Below are 24,942 nucleotides of genomic sequence, written 5' to 3'. Positions count from 1 at the left end.
AAACAATCACCCTCTATCATCTATTATCTTCCTCAGATAAGCTCTGCTAAGCTTTGAGGAAGAAAATTATTAACTTGCAAGTATCTGTTATACACAATTGTAATGCATTATAAATATTATATATATATAATTACTACAGCAACTATGTATGCAATCTGAGATATAAAAAAAAATAATAATAAATAAATAAATAATTAAATTATTATTAGTAGCAGTAGTATAATTATGTATATTCTAAATTCAAAAATTCTGTATAATCCTTATTGTAAATATTAGAAGAATGTGTGTTGTAAATACATAATATAGAGGCAAAAAGTATTTTGTAAAAAAAAAATTTCTAATTGAAATCCAATGTAAAAAATGTAGCACTTTGTGCTGAATTCTCTAAAATTATAAGTTGCAATGTCACTCAAGATGTTCATTGTAAGTGTAAATATTTTAGCAGATCAATAAAAATATTATCATATAAAAAAAAAATTATTATTATTATTATTATTACCCAAGACCTCATGGAGTCAAAGACTCATCTGGGTCCTTTTATCACACACACAGCTCATCATACCGTGCTTTGAACACATTCAAACTCCCTGCAGAGACATCACACTCTCAGGCAAGGCATTCCAATCATTTACAACTCTGCATGAAAAAAACCTGCCTCTCACTTCCCTACTCACACCTTTATACAGTTTCCAGGGATGACCTCTGGTTCTCCCCCAATCTCCCACTATTTTCTGTAGAACTTCTCCAGCATTGCTCCTATAACAACCCCTTACCAACTTGTAGGTCTCTATCATATCTCCCCTCTTCCTCCTGTCCACCAGACTGTAAATTGCATCTCCTCAATCTTTCCTCATACTCGACATTCCAGAGGTCAGAAACTACCTTAGTCAGTCACCTTTGGACCCTTTCCAACATCTCTTCATCCTTCTGAAAACCAGGTGACCAAATCTGGGCACAATAGTCCATGTGTAGCCTAATCAAAGCCTTATAGAACGGAACAATAATCTCCCTACTTCTACACGTCAGTGTCCTACGCATCATTCCCAGAAGCCTTTGTGTTGTCTTCACAATTTTGGCTATGTGTCCCCCTAAATTTCAGATCCTTATCCACTATCACCCCCCCAGATCTCTTATTTCTTCCACCTCCAACAATGTATCCTCACCAAGCATAAATTCTGCATCCTCTTTGTTTTCCAAATTTTAAAACCTAACATGTTGCAACATTGAACTCACATCCCCATTTTAGTACATTAAACCCTCAAAATGTCAAATTTAAAGTGGTAAAGACCAAATTATTTTAAATCTTAGTGGCTGGAGGTAGACATGTTGAAATGGCAATCCAATGTCAAAGAACAACATGCACAGGATACTACACACACACACACACACACACACACACACACACACATACACACACACACACACATTGAGTCTGAGACTGGAAACTTATGCACTTTATGTTTTTCATGAACACATATGCCAGCAAAAATTAAAGAGGAATATTATTTGATACCCCCATGATATGATATGATTATTATTATTATTATTATTATTGTTCCGGGCAACTCCAAGGAGTCGACAGACTCATCGAAGGAGACCCTAACATCATGTCAAGAACAACTATTCGACATTCACACAGTATCTATCATACCTTGCCTTGAACTCATTCACGGTCGTAGCACCCACAACAGACTCTCGCAGCTTATTCCACTCATTCATTACTCTCCAAGTAAAAAACCTAGCTCTAACACCCTTGTCAACCATGCTCTTGCCCAGCTTCCATTCATGGCCCCTAGTCCTCCCATCACCAGTCATATTTTCAAAGATATCTTCTGGATCAATCTTATAGAAATCCTTCAGTAATTTGAATGTCTCAATCATATCACCCCTCCTTCGCCTATCGACCAATTTCTGCAACCCACAAACCTTTAACCTATTCTCATAAGGTTCATTCCACAGACCTGCTATCATCTTGGTCACTCGTTTCTGGATCCTCTCCACTTCCTCCCCATTAGAAGGGTGACAAAGGATGCCAGAAGGGTGACGAGTGTGGTAAGAAAAGCAAAAAAGGATTACGAAAGAACATTGGCCATGCAGGCTAAAGAGAATCCTAAACAGTTTTTTAGATATGTAGCAAGTAAAAGAAAAAATGTACATGGCAGATTGATTTTAAAGAATGCCGATGGTAGGGAGGTAACTGAATCAGTTGAGATAGTTGAGTTACTGAGTGAGCACTTTGCAAAAGTATATCATCCAGGTGGTGACATTGCAGAAACGAATAAACCAGTAGATTATACCGGAATTGTGGTTAATGAAGTGGAGGTGAGTAGTCTATTGCATAACCTCAATGTCAATACATCTGTGGGATTGGATGGTATACCAGCTCGTGTTGTACGAGAAGCAGCTAAAGAATTGTCAGTACCCTTGACCATTTTGTTTAATTTGAGTCTCGGGTCTGGGTTAGTCCCGAGCGGGTGGAAAGAGGGGAAAATAGTTCCACTGCATAAAGGTGGTTCCAAGACTACTGTTGTAAATTACCGACCGATTAGCATATCAGGAATCATTGTCAAGGTCTTAGAGAAAATAGTCAAGAGGAAAATACAAGATTGGATAGAAGAAAATGGGATACTGTATCGGGGACAGCATGGTTTTGTGAAGGGTAGGTCATGCCTCAGTAACTTGCTCACGTATTATAACACAGTGACGGCTGAACTGGATAAGGGTAATGGGTTTACGGTGATTCTACTGGACCTTGCCAAGGCCTTTGACAGGATTCCACATGGAATTCTAATCAGTAAATTGCAGCATATGGGAATGGACATAGGGTTGGTGAGATGGATAGGAGGGTGGTTGACGGAGAGATATCAGAGAGTGGTTTACTCGGGAGTAGAGTCCACAAGACGGCCTGTGACTAGTGGTGGGCCACAAGGATCTGTTCTTGGACCACTGCTGTTTAATTTGTTCATAAATGATATAGGAAATGATCTGAGAGGAACAGTACATTTGTTTGCGGATGATGCGAAGTTGGGTAGGGCAATAGTGAATGCAGATGACGTCAAAATTTTGCAGGATGATTTGGATAGATTGGAGGTCTGGGCTAAGGAGAATGGATGTCAGTTTAATGTGGCAAAATGTAAGGTTATGCATTTTGGGATGAAAAGATTGGCGGCAGTTTACTGCATTGGTGGAACCCTGCTCCAGGAAATTGATGAGGCACGAGATTTAGGACTGTTGGTGGATAAGGAATTGAAATTTAGGGGACACATTGCAAAAGTGACCAAAATAGCTCATCAAATCACTTGGTTGCTGAAGAATACGTTGACAAGCAGAGACAAGCAGGTTATTGTTCCTCTCTATCGAGCCTTGATAAGACCCCATCTAGACTACTGTGCTCAGATTTGGTCACCTAGGTTTCTTCTTGATGGGGAGGAGGTGGAGAGGATCCAGAGGCGAGTGACCAAGATGATAGCAGGTCTGTGGAATGAACCGTATGAGAACAGGTTGAGGATTTGTGGGTTGCAAAAATTGGTTGATAGGCGGAGGAGGGGAGATATGATTGAGACATTCAAATTACTGAAGGGTTTCTATAAAATTAATTCAGAAGATATTTTTGAGAACAGGGCTGGTTGTGGGAGGACTAGGGGACATCCATGGAAACTGGGCAAAAGTGTGGTTAGTAAAGGTGTTAGAGCTGGGTTCTTTACTTTTAGAGTAGTGAATGAGTGGAATGCGCTCCCTGAGTCTGTAGTGGATGCTGTGAGAGTGAATGAGTTTAAGGCGAGGTATGATAGATACTGTATGAATGTCAGATAGTTGTGATGAATATGATTTGGGGCCTCCCTCGATGAGTCTAATGACTCCCTGGAGTTGCCCGTAATAATAGTAGTAATCAAGAAGAAACCCTGGTGCCCATAACTGGGCACAGTAATCCAGATGGGGTCTTATCAAGGCTCGATACAGAGGAACAACAACTTGTTTGTCTCTGCATGTTAAAGTATTTTTCAGAAGCCAAGTGATTTGGTGAGCTGCTTTAGTCACTTTTGCAATGTGCCCCCCTAAACTTCAATTCCCTATCCACCAACACTCCCAAATCCCTGGCCTCATCAATCTCCTGGAGTACGGTTCCACCAATGCGATATACTGCTGCTATTCTTTTCACCCCAAAGTGCATAGTCTTACACTTTGGCACATTAAATTGACATCCATTTTTCCTAGCCCAGTCCTCCAAACTATCCAAATCATCCTGTAAAATTTTGACATCCTGTGCACTCATAATTGCTCTACCCAACTTTGCATCATCAGCAAACAAGTGAACACTTCCTCTCACATCCTTTCCTATATCACTGATGAACAAATTGAAAAGCAGTGGTCCAAGAACAGAGCCCTGTGGCACTCCACTAGTCACAAGCCGTCTTTTAGACTCCACTCCTGAATAAACCACTCTCTGGTATCTCTCCTTCAACCACCGTCCTATTCATCTCACCAACCCTATATCTATCCCCATCTGCTCCAGTTTACTGATTAGGGTTCTATGTGGTATCCTATCAAAAGCCTTGGGAAGGTCCAGTAGTATTACTGTAAACCTATTACCCCTATCCAGTTCAGCCGTTACTGTGTTATAAAACACGAGCAAGTTACTGAGGCATGATCTACCCTTCACAAAACCATGTTGTCCCCCATACAATATCCCATTTTCATCTATCCAATCCTGTATTCTTTTCTTGACTAATTTCTCTAAGACCTTGACAATGATTCCTGATATGCTAATCGGTCAGTAATTTACAACAGCAGTCTTGGAACCACCTTTATGCAGTGGAACTATTTTCCCCTCTTTCCACCCCCTCGGGACTAACCCAGACCCGAGACTCAAATTAAACAAAATAGTCAAGGGTACTGACAATTCTTTAGCTGCTTCTCGTACAACACGAGCTAGTATACCATCCAATCCCACAGATGCATTGACATTGAGGTTATATTGAGGCAATAGACTACTCACCTCCACTTCATTCACCTCATTTCCCATATAATCTACTGGTACATTCATTTCTGCAATGTCACCACCTGGATGATATATTCTTGCAAAGTGCTCACTCAGTAACTCAACTATATCACCTGATTCAGTTACCTCCCTACCATCGGCATTCTTTAAAATCATTCTGCCCTGTACATTTTTCCTTTTACTTGCTACATATCTAAAAAACTATTTAGGATTCTCTTTAGCCTGCAAGGGCAATGTTCTTTCGTAATCCTTTTTTGCTTTTCTTACCACACTCGTTACCCTTCTGGCCTGTGCTTTATACTGTTCGTGTGCCTGCCGGTCACCTTTCTCCTTAAATTCCCTCCATAGTTGTTTCTTTTTTTGAAGCTCAAGCTTAATGGTGTTATTCATCCATTTAACCCCTAGTTGATTTATTATTCGGACTCTAGGTATACAGTCAGCCATTGCTTCATGCAAACACTTCTTAACTACCTCCCATGCACTATCGACTTCTAGTCCTTGCAGTTGTACATGCCATGGCACTGAACCAATCAAACTCCTAAGCTTGTCATACTTTCCAGCCCGATAATTCCACATGTACCCTGTCTTAATTGAAAATTCCACACCTTTAGCCACCTCCCAAGTCAAGACCCTATGATCACTCTCACCGATTGGTGGCAATGTGGTCATATTTGTTACAGCCAAATCCTCAGATGTAATTACTAGGTCAAGCACTCTCTGACCCCTAGTATTTTCCATTACATGCTGTCGCAGATAGTTATCCCTTAATAACCGCATAAAATCCAATTCCTTCCTCCCATGTGTCCTCTCCTCACTCCAATCAATGTGACCATAGTTGAAATCTCCCATAATAATCACCCTCCTTCCACTCATTTCTTCTATTTGCTTGTGCATACTGTCACCACCATCTTTTCCATCACCTGGTCTATAGCAACACCCAATTGTATATTTAGTTCTGCTAGCCACAATCTCACACCATATGGCCTCAAATGTGCTCTTTTCTCTATCCTGCAATTCAACTTCTATTCTCCTTGGCTGCAGCTGATCAGCTATCATCAACAATACTCCTCCCCCCCATTTTATGATATTCTACATGATATGATATTCTACATCCTTGCTATTCTGCTTTGCTGAATTGTCTATTTATGATGATGATTGTTATTTTCAGATCAAAATATTTGATTTAATAAAGTGCTATTAAGACTTGTGTCTGCAGGTTTCAGTGTTTGTTATATATTGTTCCCATTTTATGTTTTTTCTTTTTTTTTTCTCTTTATGTTCTTTTTATACCTTTCATTTATTATGGTTGAACCTTTATTCTTTATTCTTCAAAAAAGGAATTTGAAAAGGCCACCTGGTTAGTTAATACAAGCTACAGTGAAGAAGTCATTACAGATTATCATCATGTTTTGAAGTCATTAGAATATTTTCTTAATACAGTTTTTATTCAGTGGTGTCGAGGAATAGTAAAGGTATGTTATTTAAATGTTTGGTATTTTTTTTTTTATTGAATAAGTTGCAAAATTTTAGTAGCTTTTTAGAATCTTATATAATATAGTGTGTTTATAATTTGGCAGTGTCAATTTTGTCATTGTTATCATAAAATTATGTCAAGTGATTGTGCAGCTTACTCATGAAAAAACAGAACAGTGAACAGAGTCTTCCTATTTCATGATTTTTTTTGGAGATAGATCTGCATCATGCAGCTGAATGGTAATATTAAAATTATATGAACAATTAATATTATGTATATATAATGTATGTATGGATATGTATAATGCATGTATAATGCATTATTCATACCCATAAGGATATGTGCATTGCATTATGGGATACTAAGGCAAGTGCTGAAAATAGTTCAGGCATAAACTTGTTTGCTTACACTTGGATAAAGGATTAAACCAAGTGTATAATTTCTTGGTATCTTTAATTTATAATTTATAGTTAATATTGAAACATCTTTGTTGCTTATGTTATGTAATGTTTATAACATTATGCAGCATAACCTAATCTAATACAACCCTATATGATTTAAAATTTAAATGCTCATAGAAATGATATAAAATGCAGCTGGACTGACCAGATGTATGTAATCAAGAAAGAACAACTGAAAAGGCACTAGAAATGGAGCACATTAAGGATTGAAAAGTTAAAACATTCATTCCTGAAATTATTATTATTATTATTCATGACACTTCCAAGGAGTCTGAAAACTCATTGCGGGAGGGTACCTACTCTACAACTCTCCATCTCCACCACTACCGAACCTCTACTACCAATCAACTACATCAGCGCCATCTACTGCCCACCATCACAACAAGTATTTTTTTGTCTTTAAATTACATGTGTTCTGAAGGGCCAATTTGTCTGTATGCAGGATGAAAAACCCGAGTTTCCAGGAGAAAAACTATGCTACCTCCGTATGAGATCGGCTAACTCACCTTCAATTGAAAACAAGATCAGAAATCAGAAACAAGAAGAATTAATTGAATAATTGGATAAACAAAATATAAAAATAGCTTGATATCAGAAACAGAAAAGAAGGGTAAGGAAATGTATTAATTAAATAACTATCATTTTTTTTTTCAGTAGAGTAGAGAAGCAGGGAGGGTGAAAGCTCATGTAGGAATAACAATACATGAGGATTTTCAAAATGAAATAAAAGAATGGGAATTTGGTATGTGAAAGAATGCTGAGAATAAAAATAAAATTCTAAATATAATCAGTGCCTATATCCCTGTAAAAGGAAATATGAAAACAAACACTGAAGTATTTTTTTAAATACTACTGAAAACTGTTAAAAAAATCAACTGAATTAATATACTGGTAGAAGACATAAATGCAACGATTGGAAACATTATAATACCAGGCACATGAAACAATGAAATGCAATGAAACAACTCAAAACTGAAATGGAATAAGACTGCTTCATTTTTGTACAGATAACAAATTTAAAATAAATAATACTTTCTTTAATCACAAAAGTTAAAACAAACTAACATGGAGAAATAACGGAGAACAAGTGTTTAATGTAGATTGTATAATGACAAGTAGAGCAGCACATATATAAAAGAAAATATTGGATAATAGAGTTCATTCATCTGCAGACATTGGAAGTGATCATGGACTATTGGTGAGAAACTTTAGACTCTAATAAAATATAAATAAATTGAAAAAGCAAAAAACAAAATACTACCATTCGCGTGCGCTCAATACTATCAAATGATAGTATTGCAACATCACCTTAAGATGAAGCTGACTTCCTGCATCATTCTTTTCCCCCCACCCCCGACTCCTGCATAGATGACCAAGGCAAATGACTATTACCTGGAACAGTACAATCCCTCTGCTATACTTCTGCCAGGAAGTCATCAGGAGAATCATAAACAAACTGGACAGAAGAAAGGCTTTTTGTCCTGATGGAATCCCACTAGTTATGCTCTGAACTAACACCTGTTCTCTGTTATCTATACACTATATTATAGCTGGCATCCATCTTAGCATAGAAGTAAGTCCATATTACAACTAATTCTAAAAAAAAGTTGATAAGAATCTCCCATCAAAATATCAACCTATTGCTCAAATCTCACTATTGTCTAAATTAATGGAGAAAGTCACCAACAGTGAAGTTCTTCAACACCTGGAGAATTATCAACTAATCAGTGACCAACAATATGGATTTTGCCAATCAAGACCCATAGCAGTTTTCCTTGCTTACTTCATCTGCTTGTGGACATGTGTCATGGAAAGGTTTGTGGAAACATTTGCTAATGCACTTGACATTTCCAAGGCATTTGCTAGGGTCTGGCATCAAGAACTTCTCGAAAAATTGCCATCTAATGGTTGCCTTTTTCTCTTTGTAATTATATTGCAAATTTTCTCTCTCTAGCAATTTGCTACATGTAAGGTGTTTGTGATTGTCTGTGAAAATATTTGTGGTGGTGGGCAGTAGATAGCATTGGTGTAGATGATGATGATAGTTGCAATTCATTGTAGTTGGTGTATTGATGTTGATGGTGGAGTTGGTGGAGACAGAGAGTTGTAGAGTAGGTGCCCTCCCTCAATGAGTCTTTGGACTCCCTGGAGGTGTTCATATAATAATAATAATAATAATAATAATAATAATAATAATAATAATAATAATAATAATAATAATAATAATAATTATTATTATTATTATTATTATTATTATTATTATTATTATTATTATTATTATTATTATTATTATTCCTCCCTTTGCATAAGGTGAACAAGACAGATATCAGAAGGGTATTGAAAAGAATAAAAGACAATTGCAGAAAAGGTTAGTATTGTGCTTTCTGAGTATGAGAGTTGATGATTTGAGACAATAGAGAGATACAATAGATAGATGAATTGCATTTCTCAGGAAATAATGAGAGATATGAAAGTACCATACAGAGGTGACATTAAACATATGTTGGTGGATGAACAAGTGAGGAGAGATGAGTACTTAGAGATCAGGGGAAAGAATGTGAGATGAGAATAAAAGAATGGGTATACACGATGGATGTATAGGGAAATAGAGAGAATTGGGATTGGTGGGAAGTGTGGTATAGGAAGTCGGGATGTTAGTAGTAAATTTGTATGAAAGTTGTAAAGAAAAAATGATCTGGAATACGGAGAAACCTCTTAGGTCTGCAGTAAAAAACAAAACAAAACAGATCATGGTAAATGGGTGAGCTTGGGATTTGGTAGTCAGAGCTCAGAGGAGGAACTGGTGGATTGGTTTGAGACCCAAAATTAAGTTAGGTTTTTGTTTCTAAATATCAACTATATAAGAAATAAAAGGAAAAAAAAATTAAGTATTTACTAAAATAAAGAGCCAAAAGGCTTCAGTTCGGCGATGCAAAAATTATAAAAATAACGTGGAAAATAAATCCAGCATTATTTCAAAGCCGAATACATAAACTATAATGAGAGATATGAAAGCACCACAGAGAGGTGAGAGGCCAAGTTCCTTAGTATTGAAAGAGAGTTCTTGCTCTCTTAAGATTTCTGCCTGGTCTCTGATGAAAACCAACCAGTTTGAAACAGCTGTCAGGCCAGTGAAACCTATCAAAATGGACCAATAGGAGGCGAATATACGGATGCTTGATAATGATCGTGTCTCCTATAAGGTCTGGCTAGGGAAACTCATAAATGCTGGTCAGTGTATTCCTGTAAGCTCTCTGGTCAAATTTCATATGAAACTTAAAAAATTAAACCCAAAGACCAAATCCTAAGACCAAATTAATACATATTTATTTTTATTTTATTTTTTTCAAAACTTTGGCCTACTATTTTTCAAAACTTTCAAGGACTACTATATTTTGTTCAAAACTTTGGACTACTGTTTTTTTTTTTTTTTTTTTTAACTTAGATGCCGTATTAGGTCTAAGTACTTAGGACTTTAGTCTTATGTTGTATGCTGCAATTACTTATGCTAGCCCCACTGTTACACCAAATTGTGGTTGTCTTGCATTTGTAACAAACTTTGTTTGTGTGCTCTGAAGATGCTGGATATAATACCAGCAAAATATTAGCTTTTAAGTTAATAAATAGTTATTTTCTTATCAATCTGTGTTCACATCAATACCATTTAAATCCAATTAAACAGTTGCTTAAAAATTGTTGACATAAGTAAAATATGACTGGATGAGGATGATATACTGATGGGAATAGAAATAAGGGGATATGATATTATCAATCAATATGGGGGGGGGGTGCTGGAACTGCTGATAGCAAAGAATTTGTGCTCATTCAATGTGGAGATGAAGGATGAATAGCAGAAGTAGTTTTGTGAAAGTGTAGTGTGAGAGGAAACATTTCATTTCATTATGGTGGTAGAGGGGAAGGTGACATGAAATACAGATGAACTCCAACTGATAAACATAATTTGTTCCTTGAAATACGTTTGTAAGTTGAATGTTCATAAGCTGATTTTATTTTTTTCATAAGATTCATTGCTAATACATTATGAAAATTATGGTAACAACTACCTTGTTAGAGTAAAACTTTAGTTTAATATAAACCAAAATAAACACTCGACATTTCGACCTTCACATTAAGGTCATCATCTGGAGTATACACATATATATATACAGAAAAAAGCTGCATTACAAACTATATGGCATGCTAAAGTTACTGACCAACTGTTACAACTATTGGCCTGATCTCTGGTGGAAAAAAAACCTTACTACATCAAAGCTAGAGTCCTATTATTATTATTATTATTGTTATCTATTAGGTACAAAATTAAATTAAGCTGGAGAGCAACATGTTTACAAAAAAGGGAAAAAATGAATAAATAATAAATAAAAATAGAAGATTACTTTTATATATATCTATCTATCTATCTATCTATATATATATATATATATATATATATAAATTACAACCAACTGGTATGGTTAGTGGCAAATAAAAGCCAAAAAATTTGTTAGAGTCCTAAAGTCAGGATTTGCTGGAAACTAAGTGGGCTGAATGTGTGCCATCCAAATTTTTGGGATTTTTATGCCACCATTATTGTTAAGATTAGAGTGGTTAATCAAAATTTCACAGGCATGCTTCTCTAAATTTCCGTTCAAACTAGGTTTTTGTATGATGTCACAAGCAAGTACTTTTCCAATTTGGTGTTGGGTTAAGAGCATGATCTGAGAAGCCTACCTCACCAAAATTGTTAAATTTAGTGTGTTGTTTGTTCTCTTTTTTATGGATAGGGACTGTGTGTCCAGTTTCCCTAATATAAGGTAAGTTACAGGTGCAATACATGCAATAAACTCTAACATGTGCCAATAGGGGAAGAGGATCCTTAGAGGAGTTGAATATGTTTATTAATTTTAAAGGTGGTTTAAAAGTGGCATTAAGATTATAATGGTGTAGGATTCTATTAATTTTTTCTGATAACCCTTTATGTATGGGATAACTATGGCATTACTGTAATCTATATTATTTTTTGACGAAGTTTTATGAAGAACTTTATCAATAGTATTTTTTTGGTATAGCCATTATTTATAAATGTATTGTTAATAATTTTAAATTCTGGTTTAAGAGCTTGTTCATTAGAGCAAATTGTTATAGCTCTGTTTTTTGAGGTTGTTAATGACTCCAAATTTTTGTGAAGGGTGGTGTTATGAGTTGGCATGTATATGTTGGCTAGTATGTGTAGATTTGCGGTAAACAGTGAAGGATAGACAGCCTGAGGGAAGACATGTGACTAGTGTATCCAGGAAAGGGAGCATGTTCTGATTTTCAATTTCAGTAGCAAATTGTATGCCCTCATGTTGTTTGTTCAGGTGGCTAAGGAATGTGTTTAAAGTTTGGCGACTGTATGACCAGATAACAAAAACATCGTCAACATATCTAAGTCAAACTGTAGGTTTTAGAGTAAAGGAATCAAGAGCACACGCTCAAAAGCTTTCATATAAAAGTTAGCAATTGGGGAGGGGAGTTAGAGGTGAGCCCATGGCCATACCTTCTTTTTGTAGGTAAAATTTATTTTGCCACACAAAGTAACTGGAATGTAGTACCCTCAAAAGCAGAGCTATAACAATTTGCTCTACTGAACAAGCTCTCAAACATGCTCAATAGAATTAAGGTCAGAGGCTTGGATTGTTAGTCCATACATGTGGTAGTTTCTTCTTGAAGATATTGGTCCATGAGCTTTGCTCAATGATGATGAAAATTATTATCTTGTAAGATAAATGTCTCCCCTATTGCACCCACATACAGATGAATATGGGGAAGCCTAGGACCTAATTTCCATCTTGCCATGTGCCTTTTCCTCCTTCCAACCTATAACCCATAGTTGAAGTTTCCCATGATAATTGCTTGGTCTGGACTGAGTGTGCTAATCTGCTGATGTGCATATCATCCACATCTTTCTTGGATCCTCAGGTCTACAGCACCAACCAACACTATATTTTGTCTATTGGCTTCTATTTCATATCGGACAGTCTCAAAAGAACAATCTCCCTCAGATCTATAATCTTCCTTAACTTCTATTTTTGTTGCCAATTATATATTTGGTTTAATCCTTTATCCAAGTGTAAGCAAACAAAGTTTGTGCCTGAAATATTTTCAGGACTGGGATAACTCGTGGTAAAGGTGGGATAAGTTCTGATCACTTGCCCATAATGCAAAGCACATCTCCTTGTGGACATGTATACTGCTATGCATTAAGGGAAGGGTTACTATCCAAACCGGTTTCGACCTTTATTGAGGTCATCAGTGGGAGCCAGACCCAGAGGTGGTGATAATAAGGTGAAAGTAATGCAGAAGTCATATCACCATATACCAGTTGCCACAAGGTGTTAACACCTTATTACTAAAATTCTCTGGATTACAAATAGTTGATGGAAGTTTTTTCACTTGGCTGTTGAAGCTCTTCAGCTATTATTAATAATACTCCTCTTCTTGCTCTGTTTTCTCTTTCTTTTCTGAAATAACTCTTACATTCTATCCCTGTAACCACATCATTGTCTGTCAAATAAGTCTTTCTGATGCTAATAATTTTGCAAAGTCATGATGACCAATATCCTAAACTCCTCTCCTTTATTTCTGATACTTTGGGCATTCATGTACATGCACTTTAACATCCCCTTGTGCCCACAGTTATCCATGCAAAATGTCATTACTAGCCCATTCAAATTTAAAACCTGGGAAATGGCAGCTTGCTGTTTGTGGCCATTCCTGCATTCAAACTCATTTATCCCAGAGGTGGTTATTTCTACATAGTCATTCCTGCACTCACACTATTTTGTCCCAGGGGTGACCAGACACATGCTTGTATCCCCCACCCACTCTTAATATCTCTAGTTTTCCTGATTTTTAACTTCCAAACTCTCACTGACAGCACTTTCTCCAAACATCTAACTTCAAACCCTTTCAAATACATTTCATCAAGCATATACATGTCCTTATGTTCATTAAATTCACTCCACACATTTATAAACTTCACACCATTCCTTTTGCACAGTCTTCTCATTGACTCATTGACAATCACCTTTTTCTCAATTCTGTCCTATCATATTGAGTCAGCAGAGCCACAATCTTTACTTTCTTACTCTTAATTTTTGCTTCTTTCAACAATTTTTCATGTCCTCTCTCATTGCATATTTCTCACCTTTCATATCATTTGCACCTGCTGAAACAGTCAACACTTTCACTTCTTCTTCCTTCTCAAACTAACAGCTTCGCTTCCTTGACCTTTGCACCTGGGAAACATGCTTTTATCACTTTCTCATTAAGCATAGTTTTCATGTTGATAGCACGCTCTACACATTATAAGTGAAGAAGTTCTGAGGTATTTTTTGTGAGAAAATAAGCAACACTGTGTTTTGGCTTGTTGACTATGTTACTTTCACACTAATGAAGGCTGCTGTGAGATTAGTGTTCAGGCCACTTATAATGTGTAGAGCGTGCTATCAACATGAAAACTATGAATAGAATTTGTAGTCAATAAGAGCAGGTTATTTTTATAAATTAGGAAGAGGATAAGTGAAATGATAGAGCCCTGAGGAACATTAGCATTAACAGGAAGATCCAAAGAGAAAACACCATCCACTATTGTGGATGACAGTCCAGTTACACAAGAATGAAGGAAGTCCATATAATGGTAACTTGTTGAGAAGTCCTCAATGCCAGACCCTACAAAAAAAGTCTTGGAGATATCAAGTGCAGTGGCAAATAAGTTTCTCCAAACTTTTACATGGTAGTCCAGAGGTGGGTAATAGGCGAAGAGATCTGCTGTGGATCTTGATTACCAAAATCTATAGTGGCAGTCACTAATTAGATGGCAGTTTTCCAAGTGTTGAAGAAGTTGACTGTTGATAATCTTCTCATTGCTTTGGACAAAATTGAGGTGAAAGCAACAAGTCAATAGCTTGGTACAAGACATGATGGAACTGACTGTATATGGGCTTGCTTCCATGCTGTAAGGTGGATGCCAGCTGAATAGTAATTTAGTGTATCGATGATAAAGAACAGATGTTAATTCAGGAGCAAATCTCTTGAGCACAATTGTTGGAATCCCATCAGGATTGGGTGTCTTTGTGGTATCTAAGTTATTCCAGAATCTTTTGATGTCTTATTATTATTATTATTATTATTATTATTTGACGCCTCCAGGGAGTCCTAAGACTCATCGAGAGAGGGCACCTACTTTACAACTCTCTATCTCCACCACTCAACCTCATCCACAAACTGCCTCATCTACACCAACACCATCTACTGTCCACCATCACCACTATTATTTTCACAGACAATCACAAACATCCATGCCCACGGCGGGATTCGAACCCGCAGCCTTTTGGCTGGAAAGCAGATAAGCTAACCACTCGGCCAACCAGGCTGGTAAGACATCAAAAGGCCAACCAGGCCTTTTGATGTCTTTCTGGCTGAAGGTAACATTTGACATCAGATGCAATGTTCTAGGTAGAGAAGGAGGTAATTTGCAATGGTCATATGTGGAGGAGTTGGAAGAGAAGAATGAAACTTATTTTTAGGCAATGATAGTATATCATCGACTTTTATATCATAAAACGTTTATATCATAAAAGTTGTGCTCAACAACTTTGTAGGAACTCACAAGTAGTGAGTTTTCTACATTTATCCTTGTTGAATTTAGACTTTGCCTTATAAATATGGTTTTACAAGTTGCAGGAAACAGTGTAGACTGTGAAGGAAGCTGGTGTTTTGGTCTCAAGTCAGTTATGATAGGCTGTTTGCTTTTCTTGGACTGTCCTGACAGTCCTTTTCTTGGAAAATCATAGTTTAGATATGGGGATGGGAAACTTGAACAGAATGAAGAATGGAAGCTTCCATTTTAGCACTGATTATTTCTGTAACAAGATCAGAACAAGTATCTACAATAGATCTGAAGAAAGTTGACTTCACTGTTTGGAGATTTGGACTGAATGAAATTGACCTTCGAATATTGAAAGTCAAAGAGGTTAGAATGATTTTCTGAACAGGGAGAATGGTAGATGTAGCTGATGAATGAAACAAAATGTTGCAAAGAAATCTTAGGCCACAGGAGGTCAAAGAGGTGAGATTCTAAATTAGACATTCTTTGGCAAACAATATCAGAATGCACAAAGTCATCTACTATTTGATATATTGTAATTGATGTACTTGGATTTCACTTTCCTAGTTTCACTACACCAATGCCATCTTGGCATTGGTGTAGATGATGTGGCTTGCTGTAGTTGGTAGATTGAGTGGTGAAGACAAAGAGTTGCACAGTAGGTGTCCTACCTTGATTCTTTGAACTCCTTGGAGGTGTCACATAATAATAATAATAATAATCTTAATATCACCCTCAGCCTGATCTTCATATTATTCAGGTATGTCTTATGTATTATTCTTTTAAATTAAAATTTTTAATTAATAAATAACACATTAATATAATGCCTATTAGTTAATATTAAAATAGGAGCACCTTAACCAATAAAGCTTAGCTTTTATTCATATATAAATAATCTTACAAATCGAGAGCCACACGCAACTATGTTTTCAGAATATTTCAAAATGTTCATTTTTTTTGTACAAATTGTTATACTTTAAAGAAATTTTTATAATATAAATTATTGTATTTATGCTGTTATACTTAATTTCTGAAAAGATTTGACATAAACTCAAATAAAATATAATAAATTAAATATAAAATTAATTATTTTTAGGATCCACTAGTCAAATTAGCAGTTCCACTTATGTGTCGAAATATGCAAGTTGCTGGCATGTTGGATATCAACTTCCATAGGTAGCTTTCAAATTTTGTTGTACTTTTAACTTAATTAAACAACTAAGTTTTTTATTGTTTTAGATAAGTTTCATATATAGTAGATTTCACTTTCACATCTTTTGTATGGAATTTATGGTAGTGAGCATACTATAAATGAGAAATAGAATGTATCTTTTTATTTTTTTTATTTATAATACATTATTATTATTTTTCTATTATTTTTTAAGTTATTATTATTATTACTACTATCATCAACATTAGACCTCCATGGAGTCAATATATTCATCTGGAAGGGGGGGTAACATTATAAACTTCAAGTCTCTGTCCTCCACCACTCTCTAATCTCTCATTTCTTCCACCTTCCAAATTTCTTCATTAATTGTCTACTCCACATCCCATCCTTGCCTACCAAATTTCAAGACTTGACACTTGACAATATTAAACTGGTAGCTCCACTTACTTGGCCACACATATTGTCTGTTTAAATCCTCCTGAAAGGTTACAACATCTACTCTACTCCTCCTCATAGTTTCCAAACTTTGCATCTTCTGCAAACAGCTGCATATCTATTGTTAAGCCTCTCCCAATATCGCTAACATACAAATTGAACGATAAGAGTTCCAAAACAGACCACTGGGGTAGATCTCTATTGAACTTCCTCTTTTATAATATCACACTCCTAAACATCTGATACCTATCTGACAGCCAAATCACCTGTCCTACTCACCAGTCTCTTATCCAGTCCCATACGCAGTCATATTCAGTCCCATCTTGTAGTACATATGCAGATTGCTGAAACATGATCTTCTTTAAGAAATCCATGCTGATCATCATGGAGAATACTGTTATTAACAATGCTATTCTGAATTCTAACCCTTACCAAATGCTCAAATATCTTAAACAGAATCCAAGACACACAGATTGACCTATAATTTGTAGCTTCAGCCTTCTTATGCCTTTATGAAGTGGCACAATATCAGCCTCTTTCCACTGCTTTAGGACATGCCCTGTTGCAAGACTCTTTTTAAACAAGTATTCCAAGGATCCTGGAGCATTTCTTTAAGACACACACACACTGACATATTTTCAAGTCATACTGCCTTATTAACACCAAGTCTACATAATTCCTCATATATCTGATATTCACTCACTATTAGTCCCTCCACCTCTACATTCAAGTTCCTCATTATGTTGCCTTCAAAGTATCTTGAATAACTGCTTACTGAATATCTTGAAATCATTAAATACATTGAAAATTGCAAATTGTTAAGTGCTGCATAAGATATAGTTGACTATATGTTTTTGCAGCAGTTACTAATCTGATATTTTCAACCACTAACAAATCCTCCCATAAATGCTTTTTTTTTTATGCTAATGGTCACATAAAGAACTTACTAGGACTTTTTCATAGCTAAGGTTGACTATATGTTTTTGCAGCAGTTACTAATCTGATATTTTCAACCACTAACAAATCCTCCCATAAATGCTTTTTTTTTTATGCTAATGGTCACATAAAGAACTTACTAGGACTTTTTCATAGCTAAGGTTTGTTGCATTTTTATTGTCCTTAACAACTGATTCACTTTCCTGGCATCCTTTTTGTACTCCTCATGTAACTGGTTATTACCTTTCATCTTCTTCTGCCTTCATAAAGTCTTCTTTTCTAGATTGCATGATTATTCTCTTCACTCATCCATTTTACTCCTACCTTATTTAGTCTTTTCATCCTTGGAATACACCCAGACATTGCTGCTGTTAAATATCTCTTGATCAGTGCCCAAACAAAATAGCATCTGTCTCCTTCCACCCAACTCCTCTTTCTATGTATTACTCCCAGTTGTTTCCTAAGTTTTCATAATCAACAGCCTTATAGATCTGCATATATCTTTTCTTTAAAAAGGTCTGGATATATGCTTGACTGGATATGCACTAGGTGATCACCTCATGTCCACTCTCACCAATTGGAGGAATTTAGACATTCCATTTACAATCACATCTGCTGATGATACCTTGACATTGTCGAAATATTGGAAATATATATTAAAGTTTAATTTAATTATATTCTATTGTACATTGTGAATTCCTTAAGTCAATTAATAATAAATAGATATGATCATATCTATGACTCTCAACCCTCATGTATCCTTTATTACATAAGCAATATAATTCATAAAATGAATTATCTTTATTCTCTAATGTTGTCTCTTCATTACAATCAATATTACTATAATCATGCTCATCCATAATGATTACTCTTCTCTTACTCACTAAGTACATTTGCCTATATATTATTATTCTTTGTCTCAACACTTTCTACATTATCTGGCCCAAAGCAGTAAAATATCCAATGAAATATCTCATCCTATCAGCTTCCATGCACCATACTGCTTCAAAATTACTATCACTATTTTCCATTACATCTCAATGCTGTCCACACATAAATTGATGGCAATTTATGTGTGGACAACACATAAATTATCATCAGTAGCACCTCCCACTCTCTTTTGGTGTTGCTATCCTGATGAAAAACATCATACCCATCCACTTCTGTTCTCATCAGGATATCATTTTCATCCAACATTTGCACTTATTCCAGTAATTTTTGCACGAATAAATTCAGGTGATGCAACAATTTTATCTCAATTATTTCTGATATTCCTGGCATTCATAAATATGAGCATAGTAACTTATTTCTTCATCTAACTAGTCACACTCATATCATATGTTGCTTCTACACACACACATCTGCTTTTGCCATAAAAATCCAAAAATATACCTAAAAAATCCAACCAAATAACCAAATTCAATGTTATGAAAAAACCTTCCAGACTGAATTTATTCACATCCAAGGATGCATTTCTAACACACAATCAAAACATCAATATCCAATATGTCATCAGTGAATCTCAACTGGCATCCTCTGCAAATACCTCTATTAAAACCTTCCACATTTCATCATGCATGATGCATTCACAAGATGGATAGGACTTGTGCATTTGTCAGGTCTGATATTCCATGCCAAAGGTTTATCAGAACTTGAATCTTATTCATATGATTTGCATTGGCTGAAGATTTCTGTTCCCTCTTCTGTTCATCTGCTAATAACTTTACTGACCTGTTTGACTATCTCTGAAAATTAATTGCATACAGTCTCATCACCCTAACAGTAAGATAATCTTCCTTCGAGATTTCAGTGTCTGTGATTCAGACAGATCCTCATAGACCAGTTGATGTAGATGAGCCCTTTAGTTGGAAAGACTCAGGTTTGAATTTTATCTGTGATATGAGGAATCTTATCAGGCCTTTTCAATCAAATGATAAGTTAGCTGGTCTCATATGGAGATGGAGGATTTTTTCTCCCAGAAACTTGGGTTTTTTTTTGTCCCTCAAAACAGCAAACTTGCATGTTTTGAGCTTAGGCCTGTACTTAGTTTGTTCACAGGCCTGTACAAGTACTTAGGCCTGTGAACAAACAGATCTACAGGCCTAAGTACTTGTCCTCAGGGGATACAGCAGCACGGAAGTGGCATGCAGATTACCACTACTCAGGGGACTCTACCTGTTCTAAGGGATGAATGGGTTGAAAAAGAAGAAGATAATTCGGACAGGCTTCCCTTCTCCAACTTCACAGACTGAGCTGGAAGAGAGGCTGAACTAGTGTCAGTAATAATTTAATTCAAATTGTTCATCAATCTGTCAGAATTCCAGATAATTCTCATCATTCTCCCAACATCATGGATCTTTTCTTAACCAACTATCTCTGTGAATACATCACTGATGTTAACTCTTGCTCCAAATACACTATTGATGTTAACTTTCCTCTTGGTAAGTCTGCCCATAACCTTGACTGTGTTTCATTCTCTACAGATCATCCTTTTTCCAATCATCCTCAACCTCATATCCTATGGTATTACAATGATGCCAATCAGGATGACCTACGGGATTTCTGTGTGTTCCTTTCATTATCTGATTATTGCTTCTGCCGTTCTGATTTTTGTTGCTGGTAAAATTGTTTTTGTTGCCAGGGTTGAAAATTGAGAGTTGATAAAAGTTGAGAGTTCTGAGTAGTGTAAAATAAAAATGCACAATCCTTATCATTCCTCAGTTTTCAACCCTGGTTCTCCAACAAATATACCGAAGTGGTCCAAGCAAAAATTTCAGCATGTATCCAATGAAAAACTCCATCTTCTACTCACCTTACACTGTAGTACATAAAAACTATAAATAAATCATCAACAAATCAAATCAAGTGCAGACTTTGCACAAGCCAAATGCACTAAGCTTGCCTCCCACTCTCATGGCAGTCAAGCTTTCTGATCAATCATCAAAGCTATGGGATGCAACTTCTTCCCTTCCATGTCTCCACCTCTCACATTCTGATGGTACATATCCTAAAAATAAGGCATTATTTTTGTCATCAGCCTTTTTCTCTAACTCTTGTTTAGACGATCAAGGCAAGTCTCCTCCCACTATATCAAGAGTTATTCACTATATTCTTCCTCCTATATTTCATCAGAATGACATCAGAAAAATAATCAAGAACCAGAAGACTTGTTAGTTAGTATTGAGGCTCTTATTTTTACCCTGACAGTGTCTCTTTAGTTGTTATAAAAGCTTATTCTCCAGTACTAGCACTCCTCTTGTATTGCCTCACCAAGCTATCATGCTCATCTGGCATCTATCAAAATCTTGGAAATAAGCTTTTATTTAGCTTATTCCCCCCCTCACCCCCTCCATAAAAAAAAGAGGAAGAAGTCATCGACAGCCAACTTCTTCACTGATATGAGTCTCACCAATTACTTAACAATCATCAGTATGGATTCTGCAATTCTTGCTCCACAGAAAATCTCCTGGCCTTACTTTTCATGATAGCTTGGTGAGGCGATACAAGATAGGTATTAGTACTGGAGCATAAGCTTTTATAACAACTAAAGGGACATTGTCAGGGTAAAAATAAGAGCCTCAATACTAACAAGTATTCTGGCTCTTGAGTATTTTTCTGATTCATTCTGATGAAGTATAAGAGGAATGAAATTCATTCACTTGAAATCCCACAACTTTCTGAGTGGATTGAGAGAACAGCCATGGACAGTCCTGGCTTTCCACTACTCAATGATCATTTTATGGAACATCAGGAAAGTCAACTCTATAATATCCCATTTCTCTCAATTCATGGAAGGAGGTAATTATTATGGGGGATTTCAACTATGGTAATATTGAGTGGAAAGAGGAGAGGACACATGGTTGGAAGGAATTGGATTTTATGCAGTTATTAAGGGATAACTACCTGAGACAGCATGTAGTGGAATATACTAGGATTTTGAGAGTGCTTGACCTAGTAATTGCATCTGAGAATTTGACTGTCATGAATATGACCACGTTGCCACCAATTGGTGAGAGTGATCATAATGTCTTGATCTAGGAGGTGGCTAAATGTGTGGAATTTTCAATTAAGTTGGTTCAGTGCCATGGCATGTACAACTGCAAGGGCTGGAGGTTGATAGTGCATGGGAAGAAGCGGTAAAGGAGTGTTTGAAGGAGGTAATGGCTGACTGTATACCTAGAGTCCAAATAGTAAATCAAGTAGGGGTTAAATGGATGAAACACTATTAAGCTTGAGCTGCAAAAAAAGAAATAACTGTGGAGGGAATTTAAGGAGAAAGGTGACCTGCAGGCCCATGAACAGTATAAAGCACAGGCCAGAAAGGTAACAAGTGTGGTAAGAAAAGCAAAAGTGGATTATGAAAGGAAATTAGTCATGCAAGCTAAAGAGAATCCCAAACAGTTTTTTCGATATGCTGCAAGTAAAAGTAAAAATGTATACGGCAGAATGATTTTAAGGAATGCCAATGGTAGGGAGGTAACTGAATCAGTTGATATAGTGGAATTACTGAGTGAGCACTTTGCAAGATTATATCATCCAGGTGGTGATATTGCAGGAATGAAGGAATCAATAGCTTATATGGGAATTGAGGTGAATGAAATGGAGGTGAATAGTATATTACAAAACCTTAATGTGAATACATCTGTGGGATTGGATGGTATACCAGCTCGGGTCTTACGTGAAGTGGCTAAAGAATTGTCAGTGCCCTTGACCATTTTGTTTAATTTGAGTCTCGGGTCTGGGTTAGTCTTGACGGGGTGGAAAGAGGGGGAAAATAGTTCCGCTGCATAAAGGAAGTTCCAAGACTGCTGTTGCAAATTACCGACCGATCAGAACATCAGGAGTCGTTTTCAAGGTTTTGAGAAAGTAGTCAAGATAAAAATACAGGAATGAATAGATGAAAATGGGATACTGTATGGTGGACAGCATGGTTTTGTGAAGGGTAGATCATGCCTCACTAACTTGCTTATGCTTTATAACAGTGACAGATGAGCTGAATAAAGGTAATGGGTATACATTGATACTGCCAGACCTTGCTAAGGCCTTTGACTGTATATCACATGGAATTCTAATCAGTAAACTGCAGCATATGGGGATGGATATAGGGTTGGTGAGATGGATAGGAGGGTGGTTGATGGAGAGATATCAGAGAGTAGTTTATTCAGGGGTAGAGTCCAAAAGACAACCTGTGACTAGTGGTGTGCTGCAGGGTTCCGTTCTTGGACCACTGCTATTTAATTTGTTCATTAATGATATAGGAAAGGATCTGAGAGGAACTGTTCATTTGTTGATTTGATTTGATGATGCAAAGTTGGGTAGAGCAATAGTGAATGCACATGATGTCAAAATTTTGCAGGATGATTTGGATAGATTGGAGGACTGGGCTAAGGAGAATGGATGTCAATTTAATGTGGCAAAATGCAAGGTTATGCATTTTGGGGTGAAAAGATTAGCAGCAGTATATCACATTGGTGGAACTGTACTCCAGGAGATTGATGAAGCCAGGGATTTAGGGGTGTTTGTGGATAGGGAGTTGAAGTTTAGGGGGCACATTGCAAAAGTGGCTAAATCAGCTCATCAAATCACTTGGTTACTGAAGAATACGTTGACGAGCAGAGACAACCAAGTTATTGTTCCTCTGTATCGAGCCTTGATAAGACCCCATCTTTGACTACTGTGCCCAGATCTGGGTGTAAGGGTTTCTTCTTGATGGGGAGGAGGTTGAGAGGATCCAGAGGTGAGTGACTAAAATGATAGCAGGTCTATCGAATGAACCTTATGAGAACAGCTTGAAGATCTGTGGGTTGCAGAAATTGGTTGATAGGCAGAAAAGGGGTGATATGATTGAGACATTCAAATTACTGAAGGGTTTCTATAAGATTAATTCAGAGAATATTTTTGAGAAGGACTGGTGGTGGTGGGAGGACTAGGGGCCATCCATGGAAACTGGGCAAGAGTGTGGTTAGCAAGAATGTTAGAACTAGGTCTTTTACTTGGAGAGTGGTGAATGAGTGGAATAAGTTGCCAGAGTCTGTTGTGGGTGCGATGACTGTGAATGAGTTCAAGGCAAAATATGATAGATACTGTGTGAATGTTGAGTAGTTGTTTAGGGCCTCCCTCGATGAGTCTAAGGACTCCTTGGATTTGTCCGTAATAATAATAATAATAATAATAATAATAATAATATTCCACGATTCAACCACCCTCTATGCAAATAAACTACTACTCATCTTCTTGCTCCTAGTTTCTTTTCGTGACTTCCAGGGATGGCCCCTTGTCATCACTCCTTCCCGCTGTTCAACCAAGTGAAAGAACTCCCCAGTGTCAACCCTGTAACCATGTGGGACCTCCCACGGTGAGTCTTCATAGACTTTGTGTTTCCTAGAAAGAACTTCCCCGTGATGAGTCTTTTGACTCCTTGCAGGCCTAAATAATAATAATAATAATAATAATAATAAATAATAATAATAATATATGGTTTCATTTTGTGGTAATATCTTTGTGGTTTGGTCCCATTCGGTCTCATGTTCACTATTGAATATGAATCCAATAACAGTCTTCCCTTTCTGGATACTTTATTAATCTTTTACAGCATTTAATTTTCTATTTATAGAAAATCTTCCTTTACTGGCAGTTGCAATTATCCATCTTCAGACCATTATCCATCACATGACAGGTGTTATCAAAACTTTTCTACATGGAGCTGACACAATCTTTTATTCACATTCTGGTCTATTGGAAGCATTAAATAAAATGAAAATCACCATTACTACTAATGGATATAATCAAGCCACTGCCCAAAAATTATTGATAGAT

This window comes from Typopeltis vanoorti, chromosome 24, assembly GCF_054136105.1.
Source record: "Typopeltis vanoorti isolate ZY-2024b chromosome 24, IOZ_Tvanoo_1.0, whole genome shotgun sequence".
NCBI classification, from domain to species: domain Eukaryota; kingdom Metazoa; phylum Arthropoda; class Arachnida; order Uropygi; family Thelyphonidae; genus Typopeltis; species Typopeltis vanoorti.
The sequence above is the reverse complement of the archived record's forward strand: the minus strand, read 5'-3'. Positions refer to the sequence as shown.